We start from the raw sequence: 24,766 nt of genomic DNA on the forward strand, positions 1-24,766 counted from the left end.
TCAAGAAAATCTGTAAAAATAATAAGCCCATTGTTTTCAGCAAGGTAAACACACAGTATCTGTCACTAATGAGCATAAGATAACAAGAAATTAGGCTGCTGTGACAAGTACATGCTCCGTCACCCTGGGAACTCAGCTGTGACCTGATGTTTTCCTGACTATTCTGCTTTTGGCTGCATAAAGCAAGTTAAGTCCTTACAGCTGGTTATTCTGAAAAGAAAACTGGCTTGTCAATTTTGAAACACCAAAGGGGAACTCTGGCATGCTCCGCTCCTCTGGGGCACCGGTATATCCATCATCTGGTATACCATGTTTACTCACAGTTGCTCTAAACCACTGGTCAATCATGCCTATATGTCAAAATTACACTGGAGAAAGCTCATCAGCTGAGTATAGAACTGAAATGCAAAACCGATAGAGATATAGGAAAACACAGTGCATCTAATCTGATGAGTATACCATTGTCTGTGCATGTATGGTCTTTCTGAATTCTCATGTTTCCATTTTATACATGAATAAATGAGATCAGAGAGGCTAAACAACTTGTCTACGATTGCACAGCTGGGAAGTAGCAGAAGTAGACATTTATTGGCAGATCTTTTTTCATTCTAAATTCTTGGATCAATTCATCTGCAGAATGGATTGATCTTTCTATTATAACAAATTTAGAATGAAAAGCAGGAATCCAGCAAACTGCTACTCATTGTCAAATTACACCTAAGACAGGAGGGATTCAACATAATTAAAACTCAGAAGAATCACTGGAATGAATAATAATTGTTACTATACCAAACTTCAACCTTCTACTAGTGTGAGAACCCAGAATTAGGAATGCACAAATTATAGCCATCATTTTTTATTCCTATAGAATTAGTCACAAAATGCCATGGCATGTATTATTTAATTTCACTCTTACAAAAAAATCTTAAAACATTGGTTCTCTCAATTTTACAGATAGGTGATGGGGATACAGAAACTCAAGCATTGTGCATAAGGCCATACCAGAAGTAAATAGCTCTAGAATTCAGGACTTCCCCATGTGTTGAGTCCAGAAGGACACTTTATGCCCAAATTGAAAATCCTCATATATTAAAAATGAAATGAATGGCATTCCAGTTCATGAGGGTCTGTTTAAAAGATTTCACTAAAATTCTGGTTAAGCTTTAGCTGGAGAAAAAAAAAATCAATTATTTGGGACATTACAAAATTATGTTTTCATGATAAAATTCTACTTAACATTTAAAGAAAGGGGTAATCAATTTCTAAATACTTTTTTTTCTCAAAATTAGCCAGGAATTACCTCAGTATGAAGTGACTTTCCCACATTAACTTTTGCCAACCCTTTCTTGATTTCACAGTCCCATGACTATTTTCAAAAGGTTTCCTTTGGGGCAAGAAAGCCTCTAATTGACCTTGTTTAAGGTGGCATATTGAGACAAAATCTTTCATCTCACCCCCCCCCATTAAAAAATCTAAACCAAGCAATTTTTCTCTTTTTTCCCCCTTTCATTTTATTTTAAGATTATTTTCTTCCTCTCAGATTTACTACTGTTCTGTTTATCAGGATTTTATTTTATTTAAAGTTTATTGGGTGACAATTTTAGTAAAGTTACATAGATTTCAGGTGTACAATTCTGGGTTACAGCATCTAAAGATCACATTGTGTGTTCACCACCCAGAGTCAATTCTCCTTCCATCACCATATATTTGATCCCCTTTACCCTCATCTACCACCCCTCTCCCCGCTTACCCTCTGGTTACCACTAAATTATTATCTGTGTCTTTCAGTTTTTGTTCCATTTGTTTGTCTTGTTATTTTATTGTTTTCAGCTTTATATACCATATATCACTGTAATCATATGGTTCTCTACTTTTTCTGTCTGACTTATTTAGCTTAGCATTAGAATCTCCAGATCCATTCATGTTGTCAGAAGTGGTACTATTTCATTTTTTGTTATGGCAGAATAGTATTCCAATGTGTAGTATTCCATATACCATATCTTCTTTACCCAATCACCTATCCAAGGACACTTTGGTTGTTTCCATGTCTCAGACACCATAAATAATGCTGCAATGAATATTGGAGCACATATGTCTTTATGGATAAATGTTTTCAGATTTTTTGGGTAGATACCCAGGAGAGGGATTGCTGGGTCATATGGTAATTCTATGCGTAATTTTTTGAGGAACCTCCATCCACACTGCCTTCCACAATGACTGTATCAATCTTCATTCCCCCCACCAGTGTTTGAGGGTTCCTTTTTCTCCACAGCCTCTCCCACACTTGTTACTATTTGTCTTGTTAATGATAGCCATTCTGATTGGGGTGAGGTGATATCTCATTGTGGTTTTTATTTGCATTTCTCTGATGATTAGTGATGTTAATTTTTTTTCATATGTCTATTAGCCATTTGTATGTCCTCTTTGGAGAAATGTCTCTCCAGGTTGTCTCCCCATTTTTAAATTGGGTTGTTTGTTTTTTTGTTGTTGAGTTGTATGAGTTCCTTATATATTTTGGCTATTAGCCCCTTATCGGCAGGCATTGTTTGCAAAAATCTTCTCCCATTCAGTTGGTTGCCTCTTTATTTTGTTGATGCTTTATTTTGCTGTGCAGAAGCTTTTTAGTTTGAAATAGTACCATCCATTTATTTTAGCTTCTACTTCCTTATCAGGATTTTTGTTACTTTGATTCTTTGTTCCTTTGTTCTTGGGGTGTTTTCCCCCTTCTGGTAGAGAGAGGACTATGTTATAATGGAGAGCATGTGCATTTTAGAGTCAAGTAGACCCAGATATAAAAGCTGTGTGACACCACTTTATAGTCATGTGATGTTGAACAAAGGACTGAACCTCTCTGAGATACTTTTCCCATCCTACTGAATGACAGCAATAATAACAAGTAACCTCACATGGTAGTTGTAAGAAGTGAAATTTCAAGGTCTGTGCAAATAGACTACAGATCCTAGAATACAGGAGGCACTTAATAATTGGACTGGATGTTAGATATGAAAGAGAGTCAAATATGCTTGTTTTTCAATTTTGAGTCAGTAAACACTTAATAGAAGGATTGGAACAGGGGGCTCTGACCCTGTTATAGGGAAATATAATCTGTCCTTAAGGATAAACAAACAACGAACAGTCCCATGTACCTTATTGCTTATCCAATACACCAGATATGTTGACATCATCTTTAAGAAAATACACTTTTCTTCTTTTTTTTTTTTCCTTGTCTTTGGCAGAAGTCATTGGCGTATATCAGGAAAGCAGCTGCAAGAATACTAAGATTTTGACAGATTGGGGCTTCTTGTCCTTGTCTTTTTATTCTTGTCACAATTATTCTCAAAAATAGTCTCCTTGTAACACTAAAAATATATATAACCAGTAGTTCATTTTCCAGTTCCTATTTCCCACCATAAGTTTCAGAAAATTGGACCCTAGAGGCCTGGCTTTATCAATCACAAGTAAAATTGCCATGGAGATACTATCAGACACTTTGTCACTCAACAATTTGCCAGGTACCAATAACAGCAGTGAACATATCCATCCAAATATGACTTGGGTTAAAGAAGATGATCATAATAGTTAGGTACTCACTACCTCAGTAGAAAATGTGAACTAAAGATGCTTAAGTAAAAGTAGATTATTTATGTTTGCCCTGGTGTATGTTTTTCAAACTTGGTCATGTTTTTTTTTTCAGAAGGGATGTATTTAGAATAGTAGGTATCTGATACAAAATTTATTTAATGCAATGGGATTTGGTAATTATAATAACACATGCAATTTTATTTTCACACAAAAATTTGACACTTTTTATTAGGATATATTATATTGCCCCACAAAATATTTATTTGCCAGCCAATTTAACATTAACTGTACCCTTGATGACCATAAAATCAGCTCATCATTCTCACCAGCCCTCTGTATCCTGATGAGAATACAATAGTTTCCTCTCGGTAACAACTTTTCAGAGGCAAGAAATCAGAATGCAATAACAGAAAGAAGATGCTTGTAGAAGAAATTTTTTAGTCTCCTGTTTAATTTCATAAGGGATCAGTTTCCTTAAAGAATAAGGTGATATCTTTATGTTCTCCCTTTATTTATTTATTTTATACTACTTGGTGTTTGATATATCAGAGTCTATTGTAGTGCCTTAGTTTATTTTTAAATCATGAAAATGTAAATGCCATGCTTATCCTAATGGCACTGGAGGTACTGAGATTTTAAAATAGTGATTCTGGGAGGGACTCTCCCATCAATAAATTGATTGTATTAATCAGGATTCACTGTTACATTGCAGTAACAAAACAAACCAAACAAACAAACAAACAAAAAAACTCTTACTGGTTTAAATAACAAGATTTATTTCTTGCTCATTGTACTTGTGTATGTGAGGTCCAGGAACTAGGCTTATTGAACACCTACACATGTCATTTTTTCTGGTCACATTGCTCTCAACCACAAGGGAGTCAAAAGGTATAATTCTACCGTTTATCCCAAGGTGAGAAAAACAATCCATAGTTGAATGATCAGACTAATGATTACCATACTAAGGGCTTTATTATTAATAATACCAGCTATAAAGGGTGATATTTGTGGATAGGTTGAATTAAGGAAGTTAAAAATACATTTAGGCGATGGAGAAAATGTCTTCAAGGATAATCCAAGATGAGCAATAAGTTTAATTATATTGCAGTTGGGATTCCAGTCCCAATGCTTATCATTTCTCCGTCCTGAATGCAATATATGTTTATTGAGTATATACTACATATAACTCATTTACCAGATCTTGTGTAAATAGATATTAAAAACCGATGAATCTGGATTTGATTTATGCTTATTAAACACTCTTTTCATTAGGAATCGTGCTAGGTACTATTATGTGCATTGTCTTATGTTACTTCACAACAAATGAAGTTGTTAACATTCTTGTTGGACAGATAAGGACACTGGTGAAGAACAGAAAATCAACTTGCCCAGCTAGTAAGTGGCAGAGTTAATCAACACAACCTGGTCAGTAATTCCTTTTCTATCTCCCTTTGCCAAGGCGACTTTCAGTTCCATTATCCCATTAATATTAAAGTTTGAAAGGTTAATTTATATGTTCTACACAAAAATCTGCATTTTCCTCATTTATATTTTTATTAATCTTTAGAATATGTTTTTGTTCCTGAGGCTGAATCCCTTATCATCTTCGATTTCTTCCTCTCCCACATTTAATCAGTTAAAAGCTTATTCTTTACAACGACACTTGTAATTTTCCCTTCCCTGTCATCCTCACGACTAACATTCTGTCATGACATAAATTCTGATCTTTTGTTGTAATTTCCAGTCTCCTTTCACTTTCTGCAATTAGTTGTCAACAGGTTTGGTTGAATATGTAGACACTGCATATCAAATACCTGACATTTAAATTCCTCTATATTTTGGCCTAATCCTCCTCTTTCTGCTTATTTTCTTCTATATCTTAAAACAAAATAAAACAAAAAGAACATTCATTCTACTCCATGTGGTCAATTTTTTTTCTTTTTCTCTCTCTTTTTCTAAATACACCTCAAACTTTCTTACCACTATCCCTTTGATCATGTTGGCTTTAGGCTTGTCCTTTCCTACTCCACATATTGTGTTAATCCGAGATAAAATTCACCTTTTTTTTTTTTTAACATTCTGCATCACATTCACAGCTCAGTAAGTCATTCTTTTCTTTGTGATGCTGTGCTTTTCATTCTATGTGCTAATTAGCAGGCACACTCTATTCTGCGTGTGACCCACAACTTCCAGACCTTACAGATGGGCTTCTCATACATAGCAAGTAGACTATAAACATCAGAGTGGTCAATAAATTATTAAAATGATAACTTTCTGGAGGCCAACTGAACAATATTGTTGAAAAAAATTAAATATGGATTATCATTGACATCAAAATTTTTCTTCATGGAGACACTAGAGCATTGTATTATGTTATTCAAAAATAGGAACCAACTTAATTTTCTGCATGAAGTTGTGGTAGAGGAGTACGTTGTAAGAACATATGTGGTCTATTCAAAAATTTATGGATGACACTATAAAATTATATTTAATGGGATAAAGTGTACAGATGAGTTGGGGGAGGGAGCAGGTACAAAATATGTACTTTTCTATTTATTTTATTTTTATTGTTTATTGTTTTAGAATATGTGGTAGACCAAAATTTATTTTTCTTCCCTGGTCACTCACTCCTTTGTAGTTACTTATGTCTGTGAGATTTGTTTTAGCCAATAATATGTGAGTGGAGGTGATATGTGTGATTTCCAGAAAAAGTGTTTAAGATGAAGTGCACAAATTTCTTTGATCCCTTCCTCTGCTGACAAGAGTCCATAAGACATGTGCTTGCATGGTGACATCACAAAATACTGGTGTATCCAATAGGGCCCTGAGTGATTGCCCTCTACTTTCTGTTCTATTGTTTTTGCTTTGAAAATATTGGCAGGTATTTCATAAGCTTCTTATATAAGATAATAATTATGCAACTAACATGTTAGTAATTCAGATGTCTTTTGATATTAGTGACCTAAAGTTTTAGACGATAGCAAACTGTCCACACACGAGTTGACAGAGTGAGTGAAAGATTAGCAAATTTCCAGTTATCAGAATCACAGAGCTGCAAAAACTTTGAGGAATTATCTAGGTTAACTGCTTCATCTTATTAATAAAGAGCTCAAAAATCATATAAACTGTGGGTAAAAGCAGAGAGGCAAAACTCCTATTTTCTTGCCTTCTAATGCCATGGAATACGTGCTATGTGACACTGCCACTGAAGAGATGACATTCCTTTCTCAATTTTCCTTTTGTCTGGCTATCTAGCTAATTTAATTTAAAAGTGTGTTGCAAACATAGTCAAAACAGTAGAGTAATATAGACTAGGTAATTAGCAGCATACTCCAACAATAGATACTAACTTTCACTTCACTTAAGTGTCACGTGGTTTTCAAAATGAGTGCCATTGACTAATATTAATCTTTCAAAACTATTTAAGTGCCTAATGTGTAGAGTACTTTGCTAGGCATTATAAAAAAAATCATAATACCTTCATCCTCAAGGAACCCTCAGTCCAATGGAGAATAGAAGAAATGTCCATAATAAAATGCTATCAGTAGTGCTATTTCAGAGTTGTAATCCAGGCAACTGGGGACACAGACAACAGGCTTCAGGAAAGATATTTCAAAGGAAGGACTAACTGAACTGATATTTGAAGAATAACAAAGAGGAGTTTTCCAGATATCCAAGGCAAGGAAACTGTTCTAAAAGACCCCAGGTATGCAAAAGCATTGAAAAGTTGGAATTCTGATGCCTCTGCTAACAAATGAGTATGGCTGGAACACGTGGCCCCAAATGAGGCAAGAGATTAAAGCAGGAACAAATTGTAGTCTATGCTAAGGCCCATTATAAACCTTCTGTTTCTTAGACCTTAAATTATGACCCCACCTACATGTTGGATTTATAAATACTTTTGAACAGATAATTTTGAACATTTTACTGCATTGGCTTTAAGTTTAAAAATAGTGATTTTTGGATACATAGACAAACTGGCTGTAGAGTAGCAAAAATTTTGTTATAAAATAAGTTTTAAATGGCATACATGAAAGAGTGGATTTTAAGTGTTCTCATCACACAAACACACACAACAAATAGTAACTATGTGAGGTGATGGATGTGTTAACTAACTTGATTGTGGAAATCATTTCATAATGAATGCATATATTAAATTGCTGTACACCTTTAAAATCTGTTACACACTAAATTTATACATAAACTGCCTACAAAGAAATAGATAAATGACATATGACAACAAAGAAAACATTGCAAAATTTGTATTTCTAAAGTTACAAATTATATACACAGCTACTTTGGAAACTGATCTCATTGTAGGTATTTTAACAATTTTGGCTATAAAGAGTTGCATAAATAGCATTGCATGAGATTTATAACTGTTGCAAACCAGATAACAGGGGGACAATGAACCTTTAGACCTTCCACTTGAATGTCTCAAATGATGCATAAGACAAAACACAACCTTATCACCATAGAGGTCCTTCAGAGATTATATAGTGCAATTTCCTTTCTCTAATGAGGGATGTGGGAAGTATCCATTTTGCTCCAGATATTCGGACTAAACTTTTGCTACAATTTTTGGCTACCTTAACCATAGTGCAATGGTGTTTATTTTTATTATTATTACTATTTTTAAGCTTTTCTCACTACAGTGTTCTTGAAATATGTGTACATCTTTTAATGGGGCTTAAAGTAAACATCATTAGCCAACAGCAATGATCTCGAAAATATGTATCCTGAATCCTAGTTTTGGGGAAGAAAATTGTAACAATCAGGAAATTCATAGATATTTATAAAGAAACAGTTCTAGCTCTACTTAAAATTAAAAGGACAATCTATAAAAAGTAACTGAAAACATGTGTAGGTATTAGTGCTGGGTAAGTGAAAATTATTGGAAATTCAAAGATATGTGCTTCTTGTTCAGCATTTCTCTTCTTCCTCAGCTAAAATAGGTCTGTATGGTTTTTATTTGCATTCCTCTGATGGTTAGTGAGGTTGAGCATTTCTTCATATGTCTTCTTGCCTTCTGTATGTCCAAACAACAAATGCTGGCGTGGATGTGGAGAAAAGGGAATGCTAGTGCACTGTTGGTGGGATTGCAGATTAGTGCAGCCACTATGGAAAACAGTATGGAGGTATCACAGGAATCTGAAAATGGAACTACCCTATGATCCAGTAATTCCACTCCTAGGCATCTACCCGGAGAAATCCAAGACTCCAATTCATAAATCAGTATGCACTCCTATGTTTATTGCAGCACTTTACACAATAGCCAAGATATGGAAACAACCGAAATGCCCATCGGTAGATGACTGGATTAAGAAGCTGTGGTACATTTATACAATAGAGTATTACGCAGCCATAAAGAAGAAAGAAATCTTATCATTTGCAACAACATGGATGGATCTAGAGAACATTATGTTAAGTGAAATAAGTCAGAAAGAGAAAGACAAGTACCATATGATCTCACTTATATGCGGAATCTAAAGAAAAGAATATGTGAATGAACTAATCAGAGACAGTTTTGAGGGCACAAAGAAAAAACCGAGAGTTGTTAGATGGGCGGGGGTGAGGGGGGTGGGGGATAAGGGGAAAGGTGAAGGGATTAGGAAGTAGCTGGTAACCACAAGATGGCCTCAGGGTTTTCTGAAAATTAATTTGGGGAACTTATTCAATAATGTCGTAAAGATTTTGTTGGATATCCGATGGACATGAGTCCTATATGGGAGACCACCTCAGAGATAATGTGGATGCCTGATCATGGCATTCTACACCAGAAGCTAAACATTAATGAATGCCAACTATAATTTTATATATATAATGTGATGGCTGGGTGTAATGTCGGAGGGATAGTGGATGGGGGGAGGGGGGTTCACAGTGTGAGGGATATAAATGATGAACGTCTAAGTATTACCTTGTCTTGTACACCTGAAACTAATAAAAAAAAATAAAAAATAAATAAATAAATAGTATTGCATTTAAAATAAATAAATAAATAAATAAAATAAAATAGGTCTGTATGTCCCCTTGGTTCTTTGTAATCCTTTTATTATGGCATTTATATTATTAAATTCTAATCTGTTAATTACCTTCTAGAGAACAGGTCCTACTCTTTTGTTTTTCTTGACATCTGACATAATGTGAATGGTTTGAAGAAAAGACTGTTGAAGGAATGAATGAAGAAATGAGTGTGTAGTTATTGTTATAATGGATATAAAATGTTTGGAGTGAATTATCAGGAAAAATGATGATTTACTTTATAAGTTGTTTCTTCTTCACAAGGATTTGACCAGAATATAAGTATTAGATTTTCTCTCTGATATTTTATAAGTATAATTTTGAAAACTCTTTTTTTACAAAATAGATTTTTTTTCCTTTATACTTATTTTGAAAAAAGACATAAATGGGACATATGCCCAAATGTATTAGTAACTATTAATAGATACAACTACTACTAACGCCATCTATATCTCTCACCTAAAATCAGGATAAATCAGGATAAATCCGGATCTTATTGCTATTTTATTAGCATTCTATTATTTGAGTATTTATTACTATTAATAAATATGATAATAAACCAGCAAATAATGGAAGCATCATAATGATATTAGTTCTAGAGCATTTTAATTATTAATAAGCTTAATGTTCTTTTTATATTGACACCCTTCTAGAAATAATGTAAAGTTTTCTGTATCTGATATTGGTTTACAATTATTTTCATTTTCTACTCATGGAAAATGTTGCATCAAATTCAATATCCCAGGCAGAAGAATATATTGAAGGATCTATGGCAAATTTTAGATGAAATAGCTTGATCTAGTGTGAGTTTCAGAAAATAATAAGTGTTGTAAAAAATGAGAGAGAGAGAGAGAGACTAAGGATTTTATAATGCATAAAAAGCATTTGATTAAGCTAGGAGAAACATTTGATTAAGCTAGGAGAAACAACTGATTTAAAATGACTCTAAAATATATTGTTATGTGCCCTTGTATTTATTAAAACCAAACAGTAAGCATTCAATAAATCTATGATTAACTAACATTGAGATGTAACTTTCAAAGGTGCTCCTTTTTAGCATATCTGTAAAATGTAGCAGTTGTGCAGCCAGTTAAGTAATGTGACCTGCCTTCCTTGCAGCTAGAGGGTTGTTAGTGGTTTTTTAAATATATATGCTTCCAAAGCCAACTCTTACAGCAGCTAAAACTATCCCCACAATGGATTTGCAGTTGTGTACAGATGTACTATGTAGTCTCTATACTGCAGCTGTGGCTAAGATTTATGACTTTATATAACACTTATTTGGTTGAACTTGAGGTCATTTTTCCGTTGCACAATAAGTTTTCCAATATAAAATTAGGTTTATTTTCATGCGGTTTCTTTCACACTTAAAATATATCATATGAGAGAGTAATAAGAGCTGTGTAAAGCATGGCGAGAAAGGGATCTATCATGGAAACTGGTCCTTCGATGGTTAAAACCTTAGGTCTGCCTCCCAATATTGAGTTGACGTCTCATTTCCAGGAACACTTTTTATGGTTGTTCAGTTGTGTCCTGTTCCAAAGTATCTAGCAGAGGAGGAAAGCTGAGATACCACCGATGCTCAGTGTGCCAGAGAGCACATCCTAGCGTGATGCAGCTTCAGCCATAGGAAAGAACTGTCATATTTTAATATATCCCTCTAGGTCTGGTGCCTTTTTGCATTTTATTTACTTAAGGAGGAGTTTTGTTTTGTTTTGTTTTTCACGTAAATAGTTTTCACATCCCTGTTCCTTACTTTCCTCCATTCCAGTTGGGAAATCTACTTTTACTTTCTTTGTAGGCTCCTAATACTTTCTCTGCTTCTTGGGGATCCTCTCACTCATGAGTCAAGCATGGTCTCCCACATGCTCCACTTTCTAGGGCAGTGTTATAGGAGAAAAAATTCAAAATTCCATCTGAATTCAAAACCCACCTTTTCTTTGCATTATTATTTGACTCATGGGCATTTTACCTAATATTTTTTTAATTAATTTTATTGGGGTGACAATTGTTAGTAAATTTACATAGATTTCAGGTGTACAATTCTGTATTACATCGTCTATAAATCCCATTGTGTGTTCACCACCCAGAGTCAGTTACCTAATAATTTTAAGCCTCAATTCCCTCTTCTGCAAAATAAGCAGGATAGTCCTTATATTATAAGATCATGGGGTAAAGTGAGATAATTTGTGCCAGAGAGAAATATGAGAACTTAGGAAGTTCCCTTTCTCTCTCTCTCTCTCTCTCTCTCTCTCTCTCTCTCTCTCTCTCTCTCTCTCTCTCTCTCATATATATATAGCTTAATCTATGTGTATGTATGTATATGTGCTAGCACACAAACCTGTGAATATTTTTTTCTGTTTCATACTAGTATTAAAACCACAAATAATAAACAAGATTCTCAGAGTTCTAAAAATCCTACAAATATGAAGTTCTCATTAAGATCCCATACATCGTGCTTCCTAACTTCCTTATAAGTCGCCAACAGTGGCTCTGAAATCATCCTCCTCTTCAATTGTATTCCTGAATCTACAGTCCATTAAACAATGTCTTCTCTTACCACTGGTCTCCCTCCTAAGGAAATGATAGAGATCAGAGACCAAAAGTCTAGACTTTCAGCTAAACTCCTAGGTTCAAATTCCACTTTTTACTAGCCATCTTACCGTAGGATGAATATTTAAACTTTCTGTGTCACAGTTTATTTATCTATGGGTTGAGAATAATGATGGTACCCACACTTTGAGTTATTTTGAATGATAAGTGAGGTAATACATGAAAGACACTTAGTGAAATGTCATGCACTAAGCAAATTTGCGTGTTTTTTTTTTGTTTTTAATCATTTTTATGTCATTCCTCAGGAAAACCTATCTGTTGATTGGTAGAATTAAATGTAAATTAAACATTTCCCAAAATTCATCCTTTGGAATAGTTATTAATAAATATTGCATTACAGTTTACCCACTTACCCATACAAAATGTGCACATACATGTGGGAAACAGTAGCTTAAAAACAGTTACACATTTTGCATACTAGATGAATTCTCAGATTCTTTAATATGCTAGTGTGTATTCATAGATTACAGAGCACACAGTATGTCATAGACTAATTTACCCACAGTACCATTTTTTTTAATACAAATTACTTCTGGTGAAAGGTCTTCCAAATTTCTCTTTTTTTTAAATCCTAGTTCCACCCATTCTTCTTTTAACAGTCAAATTTGTAGACTCACATCTTTAAGACACTACATGACAAATTGTCCCAACTCCACAATCTTTTGTTATTAAAAAGAGAAGACTCTGCATGCTAAGGTAACCAAAGAACTCATAAGGACTGGGGGCCTCATAACTTGGTCTCCATTGTTGCTTCCTCATTTGCTTAGAACAGCCCTTTCTAGTGAGCATTACAAGTAATATGAAATAATTTATCCAACATTTTATTTGTTTCTAGAGAGTATGACCCGTGACTTCAAGTAATTTTATATAATTGAGAATTCCACAAAATTAGTAATAATGATAGCGAGCATTTAAGTAGTAATTAGTATATGCTATGAGATTAACATAAATTATTTAATACTACCAACCCTATTAGAGGATATTATTTTTTATACCTATTTTGCAGGTGAGAAAACTGAGGCATAGAGAAATTTGTTGAAGTTCACTTTTATTTTATGTAGTTGCTCTGGAAATGTGTACCCAGAAAATAAGTCTAATTTTGGATCTTATACCCTTAACAAATTCACTTATACTGCCTTTTAAAATATAATCCTGAAATTAAAACCATAATGAAAACTAACAGCCTCAATAAACTATATATGGAAATCAAGAGCAAAAGCTTTATTAAAGAAATTATGACATTGATACTATGTATTTATCTAACTAAACATAGTTCTAATAGATGATCATATCGAAAGAGAATATACCCATAGTTATAGCTTGGTGGCTTTTGCTATCTATGAAATTTGACTCCACTTTACTCCACTTTTTAAACTGAAAAATCAAAAACAAAACATGAGTAAAATACAATGTAGCAGGTGCTGCAATAGTGAAGTGAAAGATCATTGATATTTAACAATATGATCAGAGTTTAGATGTCAAATTCCAATAACATCAGTTTAACTGCCTGCATGCTTTTGCATAACTTATTTAGTTTTTAAAGGTGAAATTTTCCATCCATAAAGTTGGGATAATAGCTCACTTCTTGGACATTCTAAGGGTTTAAATTTAGAACATATAAAGTGGCTGAAGGAGGAAAGCTTTTTAAAGTAACTGGTGTCTTTCTCCTTGAACAAAATTGTATTCTACTCCTTCACTCTGCAAGTGGGGGAAATGTGTGACAGAAAAACACAGACACCTGTTGCTGTTGAGGAGTGACAGTGCTTGCCAAGACACAACACGATGTACCTTTTGTGAACAGCTTTTTTCAATCAATTAGAAAAAAAGGATGATTCATGGGGAATGTTTTTCACCGCTTTGGTGACTTTTTCCAACAGGAGAGAGATGGAAGAGAGAATTGTCAGATAATCCAAATATCAGTCTATGTCTTAGTAACATTTCCTATTGCCCTATATGTTTGACCAGCACCCAATTCCAGTGTTGTGGTCTGTAAGCCATAACATTCCCTGTATGACATTGCTTCTATTGTTCAAGATGGTGTTTATGTTTTTATGTGATCAGGATGATCAATTTTCAACTCTACTGCTATAAGCCTCCTAGATATCCATTGCAGTTTAACGTCCCCTCTCTATGGATGCAAGGGAGAGGGGTGTACAGAAGGCACACAAGATGGGCTGGGTGAGATGATCCCAGGTGTGTCAACACTCAGCATGGGAGACTGGGTACATTGGGAAGATAATAAGAAGTCTGAATGACTTTTTTGCTTTAATAGATTCAAATTTAGAGGTATGGGTCGGTGAGAATAGTGGCTATTAAAAATTGAGCCTGCTATTGTATATACATGTATTTTTTAATGTGGGAAAAAACCTTTTGGTTGGGTGAAAATAATGTTTTATAGTAACACATGTGAAATACTAGCTAATTATAGGTAATTGCCAGGCAGCACAAAATCACTGTAAATTTGGTTTTAAAATTTGGTCCCCAGTGAACACTTTTTTATGTTTTATGCATTAGATAAATTAAATCTATGCATGTTAGTTCAGTTTTTTTTTGTTTTGTTTTTTTTTTTTAAAGATTTTATTGGGGAAGGGGAACAGGACTTTATTGGGGAACAGTGTGTACTTCCAGGACTTTTTTCCAAGTCAAGTTGTTGTCCTTTCAGTCTTAGTTGCGGAGGGCGCAGCTCAGCTCCAGGTCCAGTTGCCATTGCTAGTTGCAGGGGGCGCTGCCCACCATCCCTGGTGGGACTCGAGGAGTTGAACCAGCAACCTTGTGGTTGAGAGCCCACTGGCCCATGTGGGAATTGAACCGGCAGCCTTCGGAGTTAGGAGCATGGAGCTCTAACCTCCTGAGCCACCGGGCCGGCCCTAGTTCAGTTTTTATTCTTGCTCAAATATCATTTTTTTCATGAAATCTTGTATGTAGAGTAGATATCACTGGCTTGTTATCTGTATTGAAATGCAGTAGATGATCATAAGTACCGTGTTTTTCCGAAAATAAGACCTAGCCGGACAATCAACTCTAATGCGACTTTTGAAGCAAACATTAATATAAGACCCGGTCTTATTTTACTATAATATAGGACTCAGCCTTTATAATAACATAATATAACATAACATAATATAACATAATATAACATAATATAATATTACATAATATAACATAATATAATGTAATATAATATAATAAATACTTATATTAATGTTTGCTTATATTATATTAATTGTTTTATATTATATTAATGTTTGCTCCAAAAGATGCATTAGAGCTGATTGTCTGACTAGGTCTTATTTTCGGGGAAACAGGGTAGTGAGAAAGGATAGACTGCATTCATGTCACTATGGCTGATCCATGCTTTCCAATGTCGCATGCAGGTATCAGAGGTAACATCCAGGTGTGATGAGGATAATGATGGTACCTACACTTTCATTGTTATGAATGTCATACATGAAAAACGCTTAGTGAAATACCGTGCACGAAGCAAATTCTCAGTTTTTTGCTTTTTATCATTTTTTATGTCATTCCTCAGGGAAACCTATCTGACAAATGGTAGAATTAAATCTAAGCTAAAAAACATTTCCCAAAATGCATCCTTTGGAGCAGTAGTTAATAAATATTGCATTAACATTTACACACATACCCATACACAACACACACATACTCGATGGGTTCTGAAGTAAAATATGGGATAGTTATAGATTATAAAATGTGAGACAGATATTTTAAGACTCCAAGATAAAGTACTGAAATAGTCTATTATGCTCTATAAGATATCGGATACTTTTACCTTACATTTCATTTTGTTTTGCAGATTTAGCACTGCAAAAAGAAAAGTAATATATCAAGTTAAATCTATTAAAATGAAAGCATTCCTGCACTCTTCAAAGCATCACTGTGCAACTTCATACGTTATTTTGTTCAGAAACAGAAAAATGACAGGATATCTCACCTACACCTGTTTCCTCTTTGTACATAGTTTTCTCTTTTCTTCAAATTATATGCTGACATCTTAAGGCTTACAATACTATACGCTGAAGTTTATTGTTATTGTAATGAATATTCAACCAGTGTATAACAGGACACTCCAAAGTGTGAGGAACCTTTATGTGATAATGGAAAACAAATCAGTAACGCTACTATTCTTGCATTTGAAGAAGTCCGTGATTACAAATGCATAAAAACCTGGCATTAGTGTAAGAGTGAAATAAGGATGAAAGTGTTTTACTGTTGGTTGTCAAAACATTTTTTAAAATTCTCAAGACTGGAAAATTAACTTACTGTCATCACAGCACTCTTTTGCCGTGAGAACCATTATTTTAATTTCTTACTAAAATTCCTATTGAGAAGTCAAGCTCTGCAGCCTCTTATTTTACATAAACCAAACATGATTATAGATATGGTATGTCTCCATATGACAGCAGTGACTGATGTCAGAAGCGGACAATGAGTAACATGTTTCCCTGGACAATTACCTTCCCTGTTTCAGAAAAAATAAACAGTAACATTTTTTTTCCTAATAATTTTATTTTTGATATGGTCTCTTAGATGGATTAGTCTGAGACATAAATGATTATTTACGAAAGAAAAAGCATGAGATTGATTTTCAATGCCTCATGTTGAAGTGGTTCTAAGAATTGGGAAAATCATGTCAAATTTATGTTAAGGACCTTCTTCTGTTATCACTCAACCCCATTGACTCTGCTTTAATTTTGCATTAAAATAATTATAATAGATCTCCTAGGGGCTGAATTTACCACGAATGTTGGTATATTAAGAAAGGAGAAATAATTAAAATAGGAATATGGTAGGAATAAAATATTAAAACAAATTCACCTAGTCTACAATTCTGGAAGCTCTAGAGAAATACATTTTAAAATAAACCTAAAAATTGCATTTTTTAGGACCCCTTTTGACAAAAAAGAATACTTTCTAAATCATGAAATATTTTGTGTCTCAATATTTTCTTAGCAGGAAATTACTCCAATGATGCTTTCAAATAAGTGCTTAGGGATTTTTGTGTAATTAATAGCTCAGTCTACAATTCCCTGTCTAGTAGAGGTACTAGGTTACACATACCTTTTCTGAATTCAAAAGCTTCATGGGAAATGCCTAAAATTCACCCAGCAGCAATGAAAACAGAGCAGCAATTTATATATTATTATAGAGATTTTTTAGCTTTTAAAAAATATTTATTAAATTTATTGGGGTGATATTGGTTAATAAAATTATGCAGGTTTCAAGTGTACAGTTATATAATACATCATCTAAATATCGCATTGTGTGTTCACCACCCAGAGCCAGTTGTCTTTCCATCACCAAATGTTTGACCCCCTTTATCCTTTTACCAACCCTCTCCCCCTGACCCTCTGGTAACCACTAAATTGTTATCTTTTCCTATGAGTTTTTGTTTATTTATTTGTCTTGTAGCTTTGTTGCTTTCAGTTTTTATTCCACATATGAGTGAAGTCATATGGTTTTCAATTTTTTCTGCCCGACTGATTTCGCTTAGCATGATAATCTCAAGATTCATCCATGTTGTCGCAAATGGCATTATATCATCTTTCCTTATGGTTGAGTAATATTCCCTTGTATGTATGCACACATAATCTTTATCCAGCAATCCCCCTTGTGGGTATTTACCCCCAAAACTTGAAAACATTCAACATTAAAGATGTATGCACCCCTATGTTCATTACAGCACTATTCACAGTGTCCAAGACATAGATACAACTGAAGTGTCCTCTGATACATGATTGAATATTATAGACATTTTACTGAGACTCACATGCTGATTTTTTTGCTTGACACCAACCACCAGTGCTTTTTATGACAATGTCTTACATGAAGCATAAGTGGGTGACAGACATGGCTATACCCTTAAACTCCACTCTCATTTTCCTTACCACTTTGTAAGGGACTTTGACAGTATATACATTAGATGATTTGTCCCTTTAATCTGCATGTCCTTGGTCTTTGAGTCCACAGACAGGAATCTAGGCTAGGCCAAAACATATGATTTCATTATAGAATAGACCTTTAGGTTTTGTAGGCTCATACAAACCTTATTTTACTCTGTAATTTTACTGTAATTTTGTTCTGAGGTGATGAGAAGTCATCTTTTAAAGGATCATTTAGTTATTTCCAGTGGTGATGAAAAGGATCAGTTCTGTTAATCAACTTCTTTTAAACTTGTTCCTTAATGATTATGCTACTTTTGAATAAGCTGAATGTCTTCCCTGATTCACTAAGAAAATGAGATATACATTCTCTTTTAAGAAGAGAATTTAGATGTATGATCATGATCTGTATCATTTTTGTAAATAAATGGCCCTGCTTTCTAATCATCCCAAGAAAGTCAACAAATCAATTATTTATAAAAAAAAATAAAGTAATTATTTTGGTAAACATCTTCCATCTTCTAATTGACATATGGCTGACAATTCCCAACCAGAATTATTTTGAATGAACTTGAAAACATTTGGCAATAAGAATTTATGATATCAATCAAAGTGAATAAATATTTTGTTTCTGTTTCAGAAAGAAATGTTCACAATCTAATTTGGAAGGTCTACTTTCCATCTTCCATGTACAACTCTATTTGCTACCATCTTCAAAACAATTTCAAAATCTATCTCCAGTACTGAACACTTCAGTACTGAATTAGTCAATAGAGGGATACATTTTAAATATAGTAACTAAAATAATTAACTTCTCAATGAAACACTTTCAAATGATTTTCCTTTTACTACTGGGACATTTCAATCTTTCCAGACAGACAAAAATAATTACTCTTATTTTACAAAAGAGAAAAGTTAAAAGATTCTCTCAAACTATGCAGTAATTAATAATTGCATTTAAATACCTCCTATAAATCCTAAATTCCAGGTCTATTATTACATAATTTTATGGGCTATGAATTTTTGCCATAGTTCATTGAGTTTTTCTCAATGAGAAATCAAACTCTGCTATCTTTCATTTTGTATATACTGAACATGATTATAAAAATATGACAGTAGTGACTAATGTCAGAGATAAAAATGTTTAACATTTTCCTCTGGACAGTTAGTTACCCTGCTCTATTTCAGAAAAAAAAAAAATGTGTGTTTGTTTCTACAATTTTACTTTTTCGTAGATTTGTGTAAGGTATAAATTACTATTTAAGGTAGAACATGGTGATTATATGGTGCAACAATATTTTACATTTTACTAATACAAATTGTCAATAAAAAGATGCCATTGATTGTAAGATGATAACCTAGTTCCGAGTTAACATGTGAAAAACCTTTTCATCTTAGAATCAATCAAATGCAATATTATAAAGCCTGTTTTCTAAAATTTTTGTCATTTATTTCATTTAGTCTAGTTCTTTGTGGAGGACTTTTGATGTACATGTATACTTTAATTTTGGGGCTGCTTGCGAATATTTCGGTACTTCCAATAACGCTGAAACTCATTTATTTATTTTTTTATAGCAAATGCAAACAGATGGCTAAAAACAATGAAAATAAGTTTTCAAGTATCTGTTGCATGGCTTCCTTTCCCCAGAGAGTTACAGTGTTTATATTGCAGATTTTGCCCTGAATGTCTTAGGTGCTTGGTGAGCATACAATTCTAGTTAATTCAAAATCTTAAATTATTGCTACTAGAATGAAGAAGGACTAAATTATATGTGAACAGAGTTTTAGTTTTGACACAGTATAATAGAATAATCCTAAAATGGTTCCAAATATGGAAAGTGAAAAGCAGATTTTAAAGAGTGAAATAACAGGTACTGAGCTTGCAATCTCCGCTATGTTAGGATAACACTCAGTTTTGTCAGAAACGTGGTTTTGAATCATCCTTGAATTCCCAAATAAGACAACTGAGTGATTTCTTTTGCAGTCTTGTAGCTATTGACCTTCACTCTGCATGTGTTGGCACACCCTATCATGTGAAAAAGATATAAATAATAGACAATTTCATCAATCACTTTTAATTTGAAAAATATTTCCAACATATTTTAGATTGCTTTTTATTTTTGAAGTAGAAGGTCACTAGCTCACACAGTCAAAAGTATGATGATTCTGCCCTTGAAATATTATACCTTACTGAGTTATTTCCCCTCCTGTCTTGTCTATACTTTATGTGGTATACTGAAAAAGGTCTTTTTAAAATTTTTCTTGAAAACTTTTATTTTCCAAAGTTTGAAAGTTATTAAGGACATCCAGCCTCCTTTATCTGATGCCCAGGCATAATAATATGTCTAGGAGAAACAGATTAAAAGATTTCCATGAATTTTCTTTTCTTGTGATGTTTTGGTCCCAATTAATTTTGTTTTGTTTTGTTTTGGGTTTTGAGGTTTTTTTCTTAATAAATAGTAACCTGCCTTAGGAAAAGTAAAAAAAAAAAAAAGTATACTCTGTATCTCTCAAGGGGCGTTGTGTCCCCACAGACCCTGATTAGAAATCAGAAAACATAGTTCTAGTCTAGGATTTCCTACTGAGGTCTGGCTCACAAAAAGTACTCAATAAATATCCGTATAGTGCATGCATTAAATAATAATTAATAGAGCAATTTCTACACTATGTTTTGTCCTCATGTTTCTTATAATGTGGTTGGAGAAATAGACTGTTACAATATGAAGTGATTGAATCTGAACTGGAAGTGTGAATGTAGAGATGCAGGGGAAAATGATCAGAGTTTACTGAGTGTATCTCAAGAAGTACACAAATTATAATCTCATTTGACTAATCAAAATAAAGAGACATACTGAACCAATCCACTTTACCCAAGCTCATTTGTTTAATATAGTCTTTGCCTCATAATCACAATCCACTCGATGACAGACTGCATGTGTGATGCTAGTCCCACAAGAATAATGGAGATGAAAAATTCCTATCACCTAGTGATGTCATAACCCATTACTTCAGAGGATTTGGCAAGGATGAGGAGGTTGCAAAATCACAAGACTGTGGTTGAGGTGGCACACAGTCTGGGTGTGGGTGAGGGTGACATGGAGGAGCTCCTAGACATGGTTCCTGAGGAAATGATGAAGTAGGAGTTGTTGAAACGGGAATAGGAATAGGAACACATAGCTGAAGAAGAGCCCAGAGTAAAGGAAACTGCAGGAGAAGAAAAAGAGGAACCCCCAAGAAAATTGACAGTGAAGGGGTTAGCAGAAGCTTGGCAGAAATAAAAAAAAAAAAAAAAAAAAAAAAAAAAAAAAAAAACTCCTTAAAAGACTTGAAAAAATGGATCCCGATACTGAAAGATTTTCCTTACTAGAAAGGCATGTTCATAGAGCATTATTTGCTTGCACGCAAATAATGAAAACCAGGAGCAAAGCCAGCAAACCACCATGGACGTATTTCTGAAAAGAGTGACACCCCCTCAGGAAGAGCCTCAGGCAGGTCCTTCAGGAGGGATTCCAGAAGCAGGCCCTGTTACCATAGGCGATGGCAACTCCACGGGTGTTGTTGCCCCTCAAGAGTCACCTTCCAGCTGGACAAGATGTGGAGGCAGGAGACAGTGATGATGATAAAGATCACGACAGGTGTAGGCTTAGGCCCACGTGTGCGTTTGTGTCTTTGTTTTTAACCAAAATTTTAAAAGATGGAGAAAAAAGTCATACATTGAAGCTTATATAGTAAGGGTATAAATATATAAAATATCTGTGTACAGCTGAACTAAGTCTCTGTTTTAAACTATGTGTTATTACGAAAGAGGTGAAAAATTAAACGAAAAAATAAAAGTTAATCAAGTAAAAAGGGTTCAGCAAGCTAAGGTGGTTAATTTATTACTGAAGACAGGAAAAATGTTTCTGTAAACCTAGTGTAGCCTAAATGTTCAAATGTTTAGAAAGTTGAAGATAGTGTACTGTAATGTCCTAGGCCTTTCCATTCACTTACCACTCACCCACTGACTCACCCAGAGCAACTTCCAGTCCCGCAAAGTCCATTCATGGTAAATGCCCTGTACATGTGTATCATTTTTAAATTTTTAATACCATATTTTTACTGTCCTTTTTCTCTATTTAGGTATGTTTAGTTACATAGATACTTACACTGTATTAAATTGCCTACAGTATTCAGTTAGGGTAACACACTGCACAGGCTGCTAGTTCAGAACTAATAGGCTCCACCATATAGCCTAGGGGTGTAGAAGGCTATACTATGTAGGACTGTGTAAGTGCATTCTGCGGTATTTACACAATGACAAAAATCACCTAAGGACACATTTCTCTGAACGTATGTATTCCCACCATTTAGTGAACTTTGGCTTTGGTAAAATCTGAATTCAATATAATTGGGGTGATTGAACTACTGACTTCCCAGTTCCTACTCCTCTAGTAATGGCTCAACGAGATTGGATACTATGCAAGTGTTTTTGAGTACATCACAGGGTTGTGCAACCGCCAACATTATCCAATTCCAGAATATTTCCATCACCCCCCCAGAAAAGAAATACTGTATTCATTCAAAGCTAAATTTGATTGAGTATATACTATAATAACCAAGATGTGGAACATTTTATGTATCATGCATTCTTTAATATTGACAACAGTCCAAAGAGCAAAATAGGTAAAATGTTCCTATCTATTTTGTAAATGAGGAAACTAAATTTAAGAGAGTTTGATTACCTTTATAATTGTCAGAAATGCTTCAATGCTGTCCCCACCTTACAGATAAGATATCTTGTGTTTAATAACACTCTAGTTCTTTTCTCTTCCTGAAGATAAAATTTCCCTTCATATAGAAATAAAGAAGACAGATAAGATATGGGAGCCACATGTTTTTTCTCCACTTTTGTAATACAAGATATACACATATATATCTTGACTTTTATATATATCTTGAATTTTATATACATATCTTGTATTTTATGCACATATCTTAAATTGCATATACATGTGTTGAATTTTCTAGGAGGATCCTGATTTCCAAACATTTGCCCTATTATCTGATCATAAGTCAGAGGATATGTACTAGAAGCCCATATATATGAGTATTATATATTTTAGAATAACTTGTGTTAAAAGCATATTCATTTATTTCATCACAGATGCAAATTCCAATTACATTTTCCTGTGGAAACCTATGGTATTTAGAGATTATATTGTCCTACTGGTGCAATGCACTTTAGTAGGTATAACGTTCATTTTGGGATTGTCACTTGGGTGTAATCTTGCATAACACCGTTTTTATAGGGAAGAAAATGACTCAAATAGCAAGTTTGTAAATATTTCTTTTCTTACATTTTACAAGTTACTTAATAAATATTGTTTGAATAAGTAAAGTAATAAATGGATTAATATAGAAATCATAATTTGGGAATTGCCTCTCTGCCTTAAAGAAATGTATCCTAAGGTGTTGTAAATACATTATAACATACTGAAGTATTGATTATACCCTGGGAAGAGTTTATACTTTGCAAAAGAAGTAGACTATATTTGGAGTTTGCAAAAGATTACACTAGTGAGAAGGTACCGTGAAATCTTACATTTATAAGCTTCCTCATGATGCGATACACTTTAGAAAAGCTACCATGATACTTCCTAGGCACAGTAAATGCTTGTTTGTTTTTTCAATGGCACCAAGTGCTTATCTCATAATATTTGGTGCAATGCTAAGCAGTCGTTTTCTACTAGTACATTCAGTTATAAAACATTGAATCACTCATTTCTACCTACAAAGCAAGATGAACACTTAATTTCCTCTGGGTGTTCTGTGAAGGGATATTTTCGAGAGTTCCCATGGCACTCTGAATGATCAGTTATTATTAGAAGAGTCTCTAGTGTTACTAGATTTCTTACCAGTTTCTTCCCTGTTTAACAGCCTTCTCCCCAGGTTTGATGGAAGTTATAGTAATAAAATAAATAAACTACATTCAAAAGGATCAATATTGAGAACAAAGTTTGCCCATATCTTTAAAAGATGTTGTAAAAAAATGGGGGGATTAGCATAATTGGAACATCTAATAATAATAATACTTGTAGATATTATTTTTATGTAAATTTAAAAATTTAGATGATTAAAATTCCATCCTAATGATATATTTGAACCATTGTGAAGCTGAAGATACCCATCTGGGAGAAGGATTTAACCATGAAAAATGAGTGAAATAGATATATGCGTACATATAATGTTTAGTTAAAACAAAGGAAATAAAAATGTATCTTTTTCCTAACTTTTTGTAAGCATATTGCTTTTTTTTTTAGTTTCTAAAAAGAAATAAGTCTAAAACATTTTTGAGAAAAAATAGACTTTGTTTATAGTTTGCTCCTTGGTTTGTAACTTAGAAATATTTATCCCAGTAACTTTGAAAAGGCTTACAGAAGATTATTTCAGTGGTCAGAAAATGATACTACTGAAGCCTGAGTTAAATTTGAGTCTTTTCAGAGGTCAAAGGCCACAATCTTGCTCTCTCCTAAAAATAGAAACTGCTGTAAGTTTTTTTTTTCTTTTTTTATGTGTATTAATTCCTTTAAGACTGATTTTACAGATGGATAAACTTATGCATAGAAAGGCCATAGGAATTAGCAAGAGTAGATCTGAGATTTGAACCCAGACAA

General features: G+C 33.8%; 1 protein-coding gene across 31 annotated transcripts in view; it reads left to right on the forward strand.

Moving 5' to 3' along the window:
* Positions 1-24,766, forward strand: part of PTPRD (protein tyrosine phosphatase receptor type D) — a 2,053,994-nt gene that overhangs the window by 450,470 nt on the left and 1,578,758 nt on the right. The window contains exon 3 of one of the 31 annotated variants that reach the window (XM_081066971.1): positions 4,935-5,007. The exons of the other annotated variants lie outside the window; for them this stretch is intronic. The gene's annotated coding sequence lies outside the window, so the exon portion shown is untranslated. The remainder of the gene's footprint in view (positions 1-4,934; positions 5,008-24,766) is intronic. 31 annotated transcript variants of the gene reach the window in all.

Source organism: Rhinolophus hipposideros, assembly GCF_964194185.1.
Source record: "Rhinolophus hipposideros genome assembly, chromosome: 11".
NCBI classification, from domain to species: Eukaryota; Metazoa; Chordata; class Mammalia; order Chiroptera; family Rhinolophidae; genus Rhinolophus; species Rhinolophus hipposideros.